Source organism: Papaver somniferum, chromosome 3 (genome assembly GCF_003573695.1).
Source record: "Papaver somniferum cultivar HN1 chromosome 3, ASM357369v1, whole genome shotgun sequence".
Classification (NCBI taxonomy): domain Eukaryota; kingdom Viridiplantae; phylum Streptophyta; class Magnoliopsida; order Ranunculales; family Papaveraceae; genus Papaver; species Papaver somniferum.
In genome coordinates this window covers 135851465-135868059 of record NC_039360.1, presented here as the reverse complement: position 1 = coordinate 135868059, position 16595 = coordinate 135851465, and positions in this window count along the sequence as shown.

Sequence of the window (16595 nt, the reverse complement as noted above, 5' to 3'; positions counted from 1 at the left end):
CCGGGCCCTAGCCGGTCCCACACGCCCCTTTATTTTATTATTATTTATTTTATTTTCCTTGAATTTATCAAATTCCTTGATTTCATGGTATTTCGCTCAAATTAGGAAAATTTTCCTTAAATCGTGAAAAATACATTAAAGAATATATAAAATTATGAAAACTTGTGGGACCGGGCCCTAGCCGGACGGCCATGCCTCTCACGGCCCCACACGCCCTTGTTTTTAATATTTTTGCTTCCTTGAACTCATGAAAACTCCTTCACTTCAGGGAAACTCCCTAAATTCATCAAAACTCTTTAAATCCATGATATTTTTCATAAAATCATCAAAATATTATAAAATTAAGGAAAAGGCACCACGGGACCGTGGCCAAGACCGTCCGACCATGCCTTAGCCTCGGCGGTCCCACACTTCCTTATTCCTTATTTTATAATTATTTTCTATTATCTCATGGTGTTTTCCTCAGTTTCGTCGAAACCCTAATTTTGGCATATTTTCTCGAATGGATGCTCAATTGCACGCCAGAAAATATCAAAATTCTCAGGACTGAGACGCGGACGCCTTGGGGACACGAGCACGCTATCTTGACCGACCAAGATTGGCTCTTTGGCTTACATAAGCCGGTCCCATCAAGTTTCACAGTTTTGACCTAATTTGCACAATTGCACGTATTAGGTCCAAGACTCTTCCAAACACTTTGGATTTTCATGAAGTGATCATCAAGCGGTCACGTGACTACCCAGGGCCGGTTTCATGACCCATGGTCGGTCCCTCACTCCGTCATAATTAATTAGGTTTTCTCACCTAAGGCTCAGACGAGCATTTTCGAATAAATGATTAAACCAGAATTTGATCATCTCTTCACCAATCCTTCAAGAGGTCTTGGTATTTGCTCACATGAGCATATAGACACTACATGGTTGATCCGCGGTCCCACGTAGTCGCTCCATCCTTCGTCCCATGGTTAAATTCTGACGAACCATGAATTGATCATCAATTGATCAAATTAGGGTTTCTGAATCCAAGGATCATCATTCCAGATTCCAACCTTAATAATTTTACGACGACCTCATGGTCATTAATTTTATTAATTATGCTCGGTTCAACGACCAGTATTCTAATTAATATTTTGGTACGCTGCCAATAATCCATCAGATGAGCAACACATGCTCAGACGATCAAATATTCAACAATTCATCACATGAGCAACACTTGCTCAGATGATAAATATTTTCTCAAACCAAGGAATATTGGTTCAACAATCAATATTCAACGATCCATCGAATGAGCAATACTTGCTCACTTCATCGTAGGAACTATACCTCTGTCTCATGACATGTTCAACTCATGCGTTTCAGAACATCATGTTCAACTCAGCAATTACATGGACTCATCGTACCATCAAACCACGAAGTCATCAATTGACTAACATACCACGAGACGTCAATCGTGTCACTTTGGGGGGATATCACTTAGGGTTTTGGTCTGGCGGTCTACGACACGTGTGTTCAAACACACGATGAAATGTGAGCAAGTCGTGCAATCAGTTGAAGGAATTCACGAGGTAGTGGGTGGAAAATCGACCAAGTATGGTTTCAAACACGATCTCCACTTCCTCACTCCTTGATTCCATCAACTGTCACACTTCATGGGTTCATGGTGTCTAAAATTCCAGCAATATAAATAAGTCTCTGAATCATGATTGATCATCAACAGTATCATCAATCTCACGTCTCATCGACAACACGAGATCATCAACTCATCAATTGAGCAACTACTCTCAATTGAGCAATTTCAATCGTGCAGAGCTTATCATATTCAGAATTCACACACCCACAATCTTTAATTACCATTGATTCCACACATTTCCCAGCTTCCCTCCTACAGATCAACCCATCCTCTCTTGTGACCGAACTTACTCTGGAACGGTCATTGTCTTGATTTAGGCCGGAGTAATTGATCTCTCGAATCTAAAGCACCCCCTTTGCAGCGGTGCATCTGTGTGAGGTTTAACATTTCACTCGGTTTGAGGAGTCTCCTCCGTACGGTCGTCTCCTCAATTCCTTAAAAACCAGCAAATCCTTTTTCCCCATTTACAATGACATTTAAGACAAATAAAATCCACATGTGGCTTATGGCGTTCTCTTCCAAAGTACTTTTGCCTTACCACAAACTTTAACTATAAGCATGCCTTCAATAGTTCAAAAATATCATAGGTGATGCCAAAAGAAAGAAGTAATGGGGATAAAACAATCAGTTACCTTTTGGACGAAGGTCGTCGGAATTTTCAGATGAAACAGTTCTCACTACTTGCCAATGCTTGTAATTTTTGGAATCTGTTATTGTATCACTGGTTTGTAGCTGGAAAATTCAGAGCAAAGCATTTTTGGTGCTGAGTACCTACAGATAATTATATATATCAATCTCCAAGGTGGAGGTGCCCTAGGTAGTGTACCCGTATGGCATTGAATTGACCTGCATAAGCTATATTGAATTAATCAATGAAATTACATGCAACAACAACATTGCAATGACATAAGCACATACATATATAAGAAAATTGAGATTATTAGGTTACACAATAAAGCAAAAAGAATTTAAAGAAAAGACTGTCACCTGAGTTAGTATTTGATATTTAGTCATGTAGAGACTAAATTCTAAATAGATGTCGCAATGTTGCAAAGAAAAATGAAAAAAGAGACTAAATTGTAATGTTCAAAATGGCAATTGTACGGTAAATTATGGACAAACGCCTAAACAATTCCTACACAGGTACATATCAACTCAAAAAGTTGTACCTACATAATAGAATTTTCATTCTTAGCTAGTTTCAAAATTGATGAGCAGAAATACTAAACTGTTGTAAATGGTCCTTGATGAGCAGAAATACTGAACTCAAAATTATGCATCCCTTTTTGTTCAAAATTATGCATCCTTTGATGATGGTAAATTCAAAATACTAACCCTGAACCCTGCATCCTTTTTGTTCTTTGAACCACAGGTTTTCAAACCAGGATTGATGTTTAAGTCTTCAGCACAACGATTTTCAACCATGCGACCCATAAGAAAGATAAAAGTAGAAAGTTGTAAGATATTATCAATACAAAAAGAAACCTAATATGAGAAAACAAAAATTAGTGGGTTGTTTGCATTTCCTCCCCTGCCAAGATCGCTAATTAGCGTTTCGTCCCCAAATAGATTGAAATTAGCGTTTTCTCCCATCGTTACATTTTCTATCCGGAACCCGATTAGCTGAGTCATCAGGGGTGCATACGTGGAAAAAATATACGTGTTTCACATAAAATTCCCTACGTACCCTCATTTTCTTCGCTGAACTAGACCATTAGCATCAGTTTTTCCACACTGTCAGAGCCAACCTCAATTTCCATTTCGTTCCCTGACTCTCAATGTCGCACAACTCCAAATCGAACCCATCTGGTAATTCATTTCAACCTCCATCTCCGTAAACCCATTTCAAATTCTAATTTCTGTCAAACAGTGCTCAACCAACACCCATCGCCGCAATCTAAATCAACCACCAAAACCTATTAATTCAACGGCGCCAACAATTTCTTCAAATCGCGGCACCATCTTGCTGTGAAATTCAAATTCGGATCAAACCCGCTCTTAATCTTCACCCATCATCTTCAATTACGGCAACGACATCAATCTGAAGGAATTTTCCCAATCTCTACTTCATTTTCAATCACCAGCAGCAAACCTATTTTAATCCTTCCTGAACTCCAAAACTCTAAAATCCCATCCATCCAATAAATTGAACATCAGTGCACTTTCTGTTGGTTGTTCTGTCGGCTTCCAATTTCACCTAATTCCTACAAATTCGAACACAAACTCCGTTTTCGTCTCAACTTCAAATCCAGATCTAAACCTCACAAATTTGATACCCTTGCTGCCTAATTCGAACTCAAACCACACCCAATATTTATTATAACAAGAAAAATCAATAACAAAACTCAACCAAATTTTGGAATCAATTCACTTGATTTCAGAAATAGCAAATCTCAAAGACCCAAATTGAAACCCAAATTGAAAGATTACTGAAAACCATCAAAACTATTACTGATTTCAATCAAATTAAATTGAAATAATCAATAAATAAAAAGGTAAATCAAGTTAGAGGTTTTTCTTTACACCACTATATGTTGATTTTCAATGAAATCCATCATGTGATGATTGATGTACGTCTTGAGATAGATTGTCTGTTTATATACTTGGATTTAACCTTTGAAATCCATTATCTTGCAGGTCTAATGGCACCGGCGGTCATAAAACTGATACTGCTCATTTCGATGGGCTGTGATGATTTCCTTGAGACTCATATTTTTTGTTTACAAGTGTTGGTAGAGGAAGAATAGAAGCACGTTTTGGTAATTGTTAAAACAGAAAATATGAGGGTATTTTCGGCACTTATTTTTACACGTGTTTGTTTTTGCCACGTGTGCATTCCAGCTGACTCAGCTAACCGAGCAATGGACGGAATTCCTAACGATGGGAGGAAACACTAATTTCAATCTATTTGGAGAGGAAACGCTAATTAGCGATCTTGGTAGGGGAGGAAACGCAAAATAGCCTTTACTTCGTTATCTTCCAAAGTGTCAGTTGTAAATATAAGAATAGAGCCTTATGTCTTTAGTAGATAGATTAACACAAAATTGGTTAAAAAGACCAAAATCAAAATTTTCTGGGTGAAAAGGACAGTTAGATTTTGATACTGTTTAAATGGACAAAAATGTAAAAATAGCCAGGATGCATCCAGTTTCATCCTGCCCATTTTCAAATATTTTTTCTTATTTTTAATTTACAACAGGATGCATCCAGTTTCATCCTTGCTATTTTTTTATGTTTAAGTTAGGATGAATCCAGTTTCATCTTGCTATTTTTTTTTGTCCATTTAACCCAAATTATTTTTACTCGTACATTTGAATCGTGTTTTAAAAATATTTGGACAAATGACCCATTTTCCGATAGATTAAAGAAGAAAACGTAGTATTCAGTGATCACTAATTGTTATATAATTTCGTTATCATTTGTATTGACTGCTCAATTATAGAATATTTTCTGAATGATGCCATTTACTTTATGCCACAATCAAAAATATTGTTACTCAGTTATCAAACGTTGACTATCATTTAGCTTGAAATGATGAATGAATCCATCATTTTAGCTTGTTAGATGTTTTTTTTTCTGTAACTTTTTCTACAATTTTTTTTTATCAGAAAGATAAATATATTAATTAAGTAAGATAATACTTTAGTTCTACAATTTCACTTTTATCAAAAACATTAGTAAGAATACTGTCTAGCCGATTTTTTTGCTGAATGTGCTTCGATAAATGTTGTAGTTTTATAATTCTTGCTTCTTTTGCTACAGTTGGATTTTTGGAATTTCAACGATTAGTTTAAGTTTTGGTTATCAAGATTAGGCAAGGAGAGAATATCCAAGTAGTTCTCGTGAAACTTGCTATGCAACCCGTCTTCACATTTCGAGGTGACAAGAATAGGTTGATCAGATCTTCGATTCTTCATTAAAGGGTACGCCCGTCTTCACATTTCGAGGTGACAAGAATAGGTTGATCAGATCTTCGATTCTTCATTAAAGGGTACGCCGGGTGAAGAGTGACGAGTACGGAAAAGATTACCTGAAGTTTTGATTATCAAAATAATGATTCCTGTAACCCTTTTTCTTTTTGATAGTAAAGATGGAATATATTACGAGTAAAAAGTTGTCAAAATAATGGTTCATGTAATCCTTGGACTAACTATTTTCGCCACTAATATATGCAAGAACACCGCTGCGGCGGTGGGAGGTTCGACAAAATAAAAGACAAATAAGGAAAATTGGAAAAGGGAAAGTATCACTTTTCCTGAAACGGAAGAAGTACATCGTTTTATTAATTGCAACGAGATATTAATTGATGCATAAATTAAATTATAGCTGCATCATGTTATGCATCCTTTGTGGTGGTTTGCATAATGACTGTATTCAATTTTAAAAAATTGTGCCTAAAATGATAGATATCTCCGAGTTTTTTTTTGTAGGAACTCCAAATTTAATACTGTTGTTTGTACTCATTATGTGGATCTCTTTAAAATCTTTCCAACGAGATAAAATTTATAAAAGTTGAAGGCACAAATTTTTAGATATATTATATTCTAGTTTGTTTGCCAATTATACACTTAAAAAATAACGCGCGATTGGGGATACTTAAACTAATTGAGGGATAGATGAAAATGACAAAAGAGATTTAAATAGCACATCAGGGTCACCCCTTATCTAAGTATTTTACCAATACCTAATTTATCCCTCACTAATCATGCTTAGTGCTTAATTATAATTAGTAGATTCATAAGGTTATTTGATAAATGATTAGTGTCTTTTTATTTGTATTTGGGTGAGTAAGGTGAGAGTAGAAGGAGGGAAAAAACTTGGGAGGGAACGTTTTTTGGTAAAAATGGAGGATGATTGTACAAGCACTCCCAATACCGAGGTAAAGATGCCAATGTGTTGAAAATTTGATTTTTTTTCTTTGAATCCACCATTGTTGCAACTGAAATAGCTCGGTGCTGGCATGGACGTAGTACGAATACGATGCCTGCAGCAGCATTCCCGGCATTGTATTCATACTACGTTCATGCCGGCCAACAATATCCCCCATTTTGAAAGGCAGACTGACATTGTGTTCGACCGAAAAAACCATGCCGGCATTTGTTGGAAATTTTCATAAATGTTTGGCACTATTCGGGGGGGCGTAGCCCCTCAGGTCGAGGAGGTCAACGGGTCGTAGAAATTTTTTCTGGTTTTGAAATTCAAAACCTATTCCGTTTTGGATTTTTTTTCTGGTTATAATCAGTCCACTGCCGGCACAGTTAGTTAATTCTCGAGCATGCCGGTACCGCTATCGACATACTATGTTGCTTGAGTTTATTTGCCGGCACATGATGTAAAGTATCCAGGAAATTAAATTTTTTTCACTTGACTATTGGTGTTGAAAGGTGAATTCGAGTTTAGGTTCTACCCGTCCTAGCTATACCAAATGACCTCGCTATACCAAAAATAGTACGAGCGAGAGAGAGTTGCATTTCCATTGTACTTTGTCCTTCTTTATATAGGCTTTCCTAAAAACCCCTCCTTTTATGACATCATGCCACATGTCCTAAACCTTCTTAATTACTTCCAATGTCATTCCCTAATATAACCTTCTCCTCATTTATTAATTCCTTCCCTGTCCTTTTTTATCTCATGGGTATTTCCTCGTTGGGTTTGGCTTAGTCCCCAAGTCCCCATATCTCGTCCTAGGCTTACCTCCCCTTTTGGGGGCATTCCAGGCCCGCTGAATGGTATTATTTTTCATGTATCAACATTAGTCCCCTGACTGTTGGGTCAATTTCTAAATGGCCCAATAGTCATAAAATCCTCTTGAGCGCTCCCTTTTTATAAGCAATTTGGATGAAGATCTCTTCCCCTTTATTGGTTCCACGATCATGGGCGACGCTTGACCTTCCATCGTGCGAATTTCAGTTTCTGCCGGTTACCATTCTCCCGTATAACCGCCACATTTTTAGGGTTTTCTATAAATATGGGTGTTAATTTGTTTCCCCCTTATCTTTCTTCTTCTTTTCTCATCTAGAACATATCCATATACTTGCCATGTTTAATAGTTCTTCCAGTAGTTTGTCTGAAGAGTCAAGTGAATCCGAAGAACCTAAGAGCGAAGGTTCCGAAGAGACCGAGTACTCAGAGCAAGATGAAATTATTCTACCCGCCCCGACAGATGGTAGATCATATCCAATCGCGGAGTTTACGAGTGGATCCGCTATGAAGCGCGCGCTGAGACTGAGAGAGATCCGCGGAGGTAAGCGCGTCTTCCCTCTTGAGGATATATTAGTTTCTCGCCTCCTAAATCCTCATTATTACCTTATCCTTCCGCCCCTGGATGGATCATGCGACCCGAGTCAGAGACTATGAACGCCTTTCCGTTCAAAACGGTGCCACGGATGGCCATTCATCGTGGCGACTATGATCTTCCCATCATTGATATCCGGTCCAAATCAAAAACTCATCCAGTATGGCCACATTGGACATCCCACATACTCTCCAATCCCAGTCACGAGACTGCTCTTCGTAGAGCGGGTATTGATGAAGCTATAAACTTGTCTCTTAAACGGAAAGTGCATAGGTGTATACGTGACGTAACACGGGTTTTTTGTCATTGGGCTCCTACTGTTCATACCCTTTTTACAGCGTGGGGAGAAGCAACCATCGTTCTATAGGACGTAGTCGCCCTTACAGGGTTACCAATCCACGACAGTCATTCATATGATGAAGCGACCGTCTATGGAGCGCTGAATGACAAGGACAGAGACACGTGTACTTATATGTTGAAATGTAAGGATGATTCCCGTCGTGAATTGGTAGAGAAAGACCAGGTGCCGCCGAAGTGAAGCGAAGGAAAGAAAGCTACTGTCTCAGACAAGAAAGGGGCATATTCGTCTGCTGTGAAGGGGAAATCCAAGTGGGTTGAAGAGAAAAAATCTCCTCCGACACGTTCAACGGGCGGGCGACTGTTGTCTAGTTCTATTCGCGACTATGAGGCGATTCATGGTTCATCAGCCCCAACAGAAGCTGATCCTGAATTGGTTATTAAAACCAATCGCCGTGCTTCTTTTCCTCTTTGGTTGAAGTATTGGGCTCCGCAGATAGTTGATGGGAAAGTTCTTCCCCCTAAGTGAAAAACGAAGAATCCCCGCGCTGAATTAGCCGCTTTTATTTTATTTTGGATTTGTCATGATGTGTTTGAATACAGTCTCCAGGATACTATTAAGGGTGAGCTCGTGCCAACGGCGGTGTTGCTATCCCGCAACGTCTCTTTCCCACTTGCGCCAATGTTCTTAGGTGGTTTGTATCTCCATCTTGATCCGTTATTCCAGGATCTTCAGACGGTGGGTTCATCTCACAAGATTGAGACCTATATCCCAGCTTCCTTCATGCAGCGTGGTATTGGGAGCATGTTCCTCAATGCGCGCCTGATCCTAATGAGCTCCTGATTCATCGTGATGAGGATGTTAAGCAAGACGATGTTTCAGTCAAGGGGCTTCCTGTTGTTTACGGTTACCCGTGGATGGCTCTTTGGAAGCTGAGGGGGAAGATACCCAAGGGCGATCTTGGTAAGTACTTGGATGTAGCTAAGGATTTTGAACCATTCCCCTACCAAGACGGTCGATCAGGTCCTGCGCATTACGATTTTACTGCACCTTTTGACGCGGATTTGGACTCGACAAAGCTTTTGTCAGAGGCGTACTTTGATTCGGCGATGACTGTGCTGCCTGGTTATCTCCCTGGTTTCTATGCTGGTAAGTTCATCGCCATGTCCTACAACCCTGATCGTGCACCTCGGCAAGTTGGGTTCGACCACGGGGTTCCCCATAGGTTTCCCCCCTTAGAAATCTCCAGCATTGGGGATGTCATCGCTAGTTTCGACCGTTATGTCTTTAAGGGGGCGACTCGTCTTTCTAATCGAGGAATCAATTTTTCATTCAAGCAGCCCATCTCTGTGCGCCCTTTATCGGTTACTCAAAGGGCCCACGAGTACCATGATCTCTTACGGCGTCGAGCTTTGAATTTTCTTTTGCGCGAATCCTCTCTTCATCGTGACTTTTTTGTTCAATATCTTCGAGCACTTCATGCGTCTGGCCGAATTAAACTTGATGATGCTGTAGCTTCCGAGCACCACCTTGTTCCAGCTAATAAAGGTCGCCTCGTAGAACCCTTGGTGACTTCTTGTGCCCATCCCGAGGGTCATGAGCCCGCAAAGCCTAAGAAAGGATCGTTTTCCGACGGTAAGCCTCCGCGGATAGATGTGAGATCGTCTGGTAGTCCTTTAGCACCAAAACTACTTGTTGTTTCTTTTGCTTTGCGTTTCCGTTATCCATTACTGTGCCTCCCCCTTATTTTGATGAAACGGATGGCGAGAATTATTTTCTCATGGAGCTACTCCTTCCAATCGCCTAGGGTGGAATCCCCCTTCTTACGTGATGGAGGAGTACTTGAACATGCTCGAATGTGATTGTACTGAGAGGAGTCTAAAGAAGAAATCCAGGCGAGAGGAAAACCAATCGTCCGCTTAGCGCCCTTGTTCTTCTGCTAATACCTCGTTTTTGCAGCCTCAACAGAGCCATTGGAGGAGCGCGTCGCAGCCCCCTGGAGGTGCAAGTAACATCCCAAATCCTTCATTTATAGACCAGTTGCGGAATCTAGGGGGTTAGCCTCCCCTCAGGGGCTGGTTGGGTATCTCCGCGCCTTCATATATCGTCAGTTCACCCTCTTCGGGCTGAAACCGTTCATGGCAGAGGCGAACTTCCGGTGTCTCCTAGTGCCATTCTGCAATCAATGAGCCCCTCTGGGTCCAGCCGGTCAGTTTTTGGTGGGTCCTCACCCCACGTGGCATTAACCGTTAATGATCCTGGAGGTAACTCCCTATTTAATACGTGTCTTCGTTCTTATTATTCTTCTCTCTTTTTTTTTCCTTATAAATCTAAGTTGTTTTTGCAATGGTGCTTATTTCTCATTCGTCAGGCTCCACTAGTGACTCTGAGTCGTCTTCTAGTTCCTCCGCGTCTCGCCCTAAAATCGTTGATATTCCGCTAGACTCATCGATTCCTGAGGTTAGTCCCTTCTCTTTCCTCTTTTTCTTGTGGTTATTTATTATTTCTTCCTTTTGTTGATATATTGTTGTTGTTGGCGCCGGGATATGGGTAAGAAGCGCAAGGAAACCGCGAATCCTGACATGGACGGTACGAGGCGCGTGGTCCCTAGTGGCGACGGGTCTTTTAAGCGCGCTAGGATGGATGGTAGCGGCTCGTCTGTCCCTTTAAAGAAGCAGACTGATGCTCTAATTTCTGACACACCAACCATCCCTGTTGTACCATAAGACTCCAAAAACGCGCGGTTTCGTTTCCCTTTGGTGGTGAGTACCGTCGAGGCCGGAGTAGACCCTGCTACCCACACCCTCGTCCACGACTTCTGGGTTCTAACTGCCTTCGCTGCCGCTTATAGGGATATCGTTGAGCGCGGTGGTGGTCATATGGCGAAGGATGGTCTTCTGGATGTTCGCATCTTGTGCTATATGACTAGGAATCTTTTGGAGATCGCGAACCATCTTACGCGTGTAGGGGATGATCCTGTTGACGCAACGACGCTACGTGGCTGAGAAACTACTATGCAGTCTGCACTCAATGTTAAGTTCCCAATAACATGGTTGGAGGAGCTTCTGGCAAGGGTGAAGGGACGTAACGATCCTCGTGGTCGGCTTACGAGTCAAATCTCTCAGTTGGAAGGGGATCTGAAGAAGTGCTCGGAGACAACTTCTAGCAAGAAGGTAGTGCTGAATCTGTTACTTATTAATGTTGGAGTGGCTAATGACAAGGTGCTACCGGCCGAGAGCGCAGAAGCAACAGTTCGCGCTGAGCTTGAGAAGAAACGACAAGAGTTAGATAAGCTCTAGTTTGGTTTACAACGCTCCGTCTTTGTGTTGGCTTTCCTTTTATCTTTGTTTGTTGGACTTGTTTTTTAGGTGGCATGCTTGTTGTTTGTTTGGTTTGTATTGTGGGATATTCTGTGGTGCTTGATTAATTATTTCATGTAGCTTTGGATGTTTATAATTCTCATCTCTTGTTGTTGGGAGGTGTATGAGGTTGGGCGGGTGTTTACGTCCTCTTCCCTCCTCTCTCTTTTTCTTTTAGTATGCCGTTTGCTGGACGACTACTCCCCCTCTTTTTATTTCGAAAGGATGTTGGATGGGGTGGGCGTTGGTAGACACACCTATTCAGTCGATCATGTGCCCTTGTCCTTCTTGGGACCCTTTTGTAAATTTGTTTGTTAACCAAGCGCCTTCGGCTTTCCCGAGACCTTTTGTAGATTTGTCAGTCGATCAGGCGCCTTTGGCATCCCTGAGACTTTCTGTAAATTTGTCAGTCGAACAGGCGCATTTGGCTTTCCTGGGAACTTTTGTGGGTTTATCAGTCGATCAGGCGCCTTTGGCTTTCCTGAGACCTTTTATAGATTTGTTAGTCGATCAGGCGCCTTTGGCATTCCTGAGACCTTTGTAGATTTTTCAGTCGATCAGGCGCCTTTGGCCTTCCTGAGACCTTTTGTAAATTTGTCAGTCAACCAGACGCCCATGGCATTCATGGGACCTTTTGTTGATTTGTCAGTCGATCAGGGGCCTCTGGCATTCCTGAGACCTTTTGTAGATTTGTCAGTCGATCAGGCGCCTTTGGAATTCCTGAGACCTTTTGTAGATTTGTCAGTCGATCAGGCGCCTTTGGAATTCCTGAGACCTTTTGTAAATTTGTCAGTCAACCAGGCGCCTTAGCATTCCTGGGACCTTTTGTAGATTTGTCAGTCGATCAGGCGCCTTTGGCATTCCTGAGACCTTTTGTAAATTTATCAGTCAACCAGGCGCCTCTGGCATTCCTGGGACCTTTTGTAGGTTCGTCAGTCGATGAGGCGCCTTTGGCATTCCTGAGACCTTTTGTAAATTTGTCAGTCAACCAGGCGCCCTTGGAATTCCTGGGACCTTTTGTAGATTCGTCAGTCAATTAGGCGCCTTTGGTATTCCAGAGACCTTTTTCAGATAGTGCCCACAAATTTCGAAAGGGGGAGTTGTTCTTACCATAAAAAAGAAAAGTTTATTTACAACTTGCGATCTTATCATTTGTATTCTTCCCTTATGTTTCTTTTGAATCAATGGTGGGGAAAAGGGTCATGCTCGATCGTCTGCTTTATCGCCTCGAGTTCCCCAGATGCACGCTTGCATTCAAATATGCTCAGTATGCCGAAACTTTCTTCTGTTGGGTATCCCATCCTTCGATGGTAGTGGTAGTACTTGGCCGAGTTCTTATCCATTTTGTTAATATCTACTGTAGTCGGGGGTAGCTGGATTTCCCTTCCGGCGACCCATTGACTTAGTAGTTCAATCACGCGTTCCTTGCTGCAGGGAAGACGGGGTGGTGGCTTTGAGTCGCGCCTACTTCCTCCGTTCCTTCCTTGGTTTCTACCATCAGTTTGGAATTGGTCTCTCCTTTATCTATTGGTGTTAGGTCTTACGTAGCGCGGCGTCTAGGACACATTGCTAACTGTTGTGCACCAAACCGAATCTGTTGGTGTCTCCTCTATACAATCAGAGATCCTTTCAGCCGCCTCTTCTAGCTCGACGAAAGTTTGGAACCTCAAATTTATCAAACTTCCCATGAAAGCCGGGAGCATTCCGCTTACACAAATTTCGACAAGCGCCTCCTCATTGATGTATTCATGGCAATCCAGTGCCAAACACCGGAAACGTAGGATGTACTTTCCTATTTCTTCCCCCATCCGCTGTCCACACTTGCTTAAGTCTATCGCCGTGATTTTCCTTTTGACCGAGTAAAATTTTCCAATAAAGAGTGTGGACATGGTTCGCCAGAATTCCACACTTTCCTCTTTTAAGTTGTCATACCAAGTGAATGTCGTGCATGTGAATGATTTGGGGAATTCTTTTAGGCACAATTTTCTGTCGTCGGCTTTATCATTCATTGCTGATAAGAATCGGCTAAGATGCTCTCGCGCGATTCCTTGTCCGTCATATGCTTTAAACTTCGGAGAGGTGTAGTCCTCGGGGTATTGGTAATCTTGGATGTGCGCAGAGTATGGGCTACATACATGGCAGTGATTGCCTTGTTTTACGACGTGGTAATTCTGCTCTAAGTATTTTGCCATTTCTTATTGTGACATTACTGTTGTTTTTACGCCTTTGTGTTCTTCACCTTTTGCTGCTTCCTCGGGAGTACCTTGTCCTTCCATCACTGCTTGTGATATCCAGTCCTCAAGCTCCTGCCTCCTACGCGAGCGCTCGTCCAATTCTTCTTGCATGATTTGCAAAGTTGATGACATAGGTCTCGGTAGTTGAGATACCTGTGTGTTCTTTTCTTTTGTTGCTACTGCTTTTCTATTTTGGGATCCATGGCTCGCCGGTTGCTTGATAACGCCTAAGATCGGTGTTTTCTCATCGCCGTCATCGTCCTCCATTGTTACCTCGTCGAGGTTGATGGGCTGGTTGGCTGCTTGGTTTCCTATCGCGCCTGAGCTGTCGCCTACCGGGTGTGTCATGGTAAGCTAGGCACGAGCCTCCGGTTGTGGTCGCCAAACGTTGAAAAGTGAATTCGAGTTTAGGTTCTACCCGTCCTAACTATACCAAATGACCTCACTATACCAAGAATAGTAAGAGAGAGAGTTGCCTTTCCATTGTACCCTGTTCTTCTTTATATAGGCTTTCCTAAAGTCCCCTCCTTTTATGACATCATGACACATGTCCTAAACCTTCTTAATTACTTTCAATGCCATTCCCTAATATAACCTTCTCCTCATTTATTAATTCTTTCCTTGTCCTTTTTTATCTCATGGGTATTTCCTTGTTGGGCTTGGGCTTAGTCCTCAAGTCCCCATATCTCATACTAGGCTTACCTCCCCTTTTGGGGGCATTCCAGGCCCGCTGAATGGTACTATTTTTCATATATCAACAATCGGCATTGATAGATTTCTATGGAGCATGTCGGCATTTAGTTACGACATTGAATGTTAGTTACCAAGCATGCCGGCACCATTTTACGGCATGGTCTTCATCACTACCATCATGGTCTTCATTGATAGGTGTCTAAAACACCTTGATATTTATCTATCGTTTATGCTTTCTTTGCTAAGTTTTCTTGTAGAATATGTATCTTATGTTTGTTTTTAAGTGTTTAGGTGCTTTGGAGTCATTTGGAACAAAAGAAGAAGAAACAACGCAAAAGTCTCATCTTATGTGCAATTGTGGTTGGAGACGAACTATTTCTCATTATTTGCTTCTATTTCTTAATTTCTATATGAAAAGCATGTCGGCTTTAGTGATGCAAATATCTGTCTGAAAAGCACGACTGCTTTAGTGATGAAGAGAAATTGAAGAGAAGAAGTGGGTCTGAGATGTAAGAGGCGGCTGCTGCTGGTGGAAGAATGAGTTGTTGGTTCCTCGCAACTAACAGTTGAGCAAAGAAGCAGAATAGGCAGTCAGTTTGCTGAAACTGACAAGCCAAATATCACTGTGCGGCCCTTATCCTAATGTGCAGGGTACCAATATCAATTGTTATCATTACCTTAAACCTAAAACTGGGAGAAATCATTTTCTCTCAATCATTTCGGCTTTGTGTCTTGAACTTAGAGAGAAAAGGGAGGCGCTGTTATGGAGGAATCAGGTGAATCGAAGAACTGTGTTAACTATGGTTTGAAGCATGATGAAGATAGAGAACGATGGAGCTAAATGGTGATTTGGGTTGGTTGAATTTGGCAGAGAAATTCATGTTGCTGCTGTAGTTCATATGGATGATTTCCAAGGGTTTTGAATCGAGAAATTAGAAGATGGGTTTGAAGTAATTGAGACTTGGGTCTGTAATGGGTACGAGTATGCAACAGTTCGAGAGGAAATATAGGTTCCGAGAAGATGAGTTCAATGGAGAGATGGGTTGAATTTGTTGCAGCAAGCTGGGTTCGAGAAGATGGTCAAATGGATCTGGTGATTGTTGTTTTCTTCCATGAATAAGGCAGAGAAGATAAGAAGGGTTAGGTGATGCTGTGATTTCAAGGAAGAGTGTGGACTGAGAATGAATCAATGGGTCTGTGAACGAAGAGGAGATGTGCTCTGAACTAGAGTGATGCAGTCGAGATTTTCATGGGTTAAGCTGCTGTTGCTTTGAGCAATGCAAAGTGGTGGCAGGGAACTGAATTGGGAGGTGATGTTGCTTGTAATGGTGAAGGCGTTGATGCTGTGGTCTCTGGATATTGGGTGTTCGAATGGCAGTAAGAGACGGTTTGGATTCAAGATTGCAGGTGTTGATGCTGCCGCAGATATGGAAATGAGTTGTTACTGATGGGATGAAGCTGAGCTGTTGGAGTTGGTTTGGCTGTTGATGGTAAGTTAAGAAAGAAGTTAGGAAGGTGCAGCTACGCAATGTTGCAGTTGATGCAGCTGTTAGCTAAATGGAGGAATTGCAGCTGCAGTTGTAAAATGGTAATGATACAAGAGCAGATATGATGACTATTGTTGATTGAGCTCAACTGTAATGGAAGAATGAGCTGCGGGACCTGAGATGGAATGGTTTGATTGAATTGTAGAAGCTATAGATGGAGGTGATATGAAGTGTTTGTGATGTGGATTTGATTAGGAGGAACTGAAGCAATGGAATGAATGTGTGGATGAAATCTTACATGAATGGAAGAGTGTTGGTGCTACTGCGAAATTCAGATAGATGTTCTTGGTATTTTGCTGCAATGGGTGTTGCAGATTCCAGTGAAATGAGCTACAGAAAATGGTGAATGAATGGATGCAGGTTTGGTGCTTTTGCAGGGACCTATGGATATGAACTGAAGTGAATTACATGGCTGATGGCTTGGTGTGTGCAACTGATGCAGTGAAGCCATGGTGCAAGAAGATGTTGCTGTAGCTAAGAAGAAATCAAGGAGAAAAGAATTGAGCTGAGTAAGGAGTTGAGCTGGACTGAAATGAAATG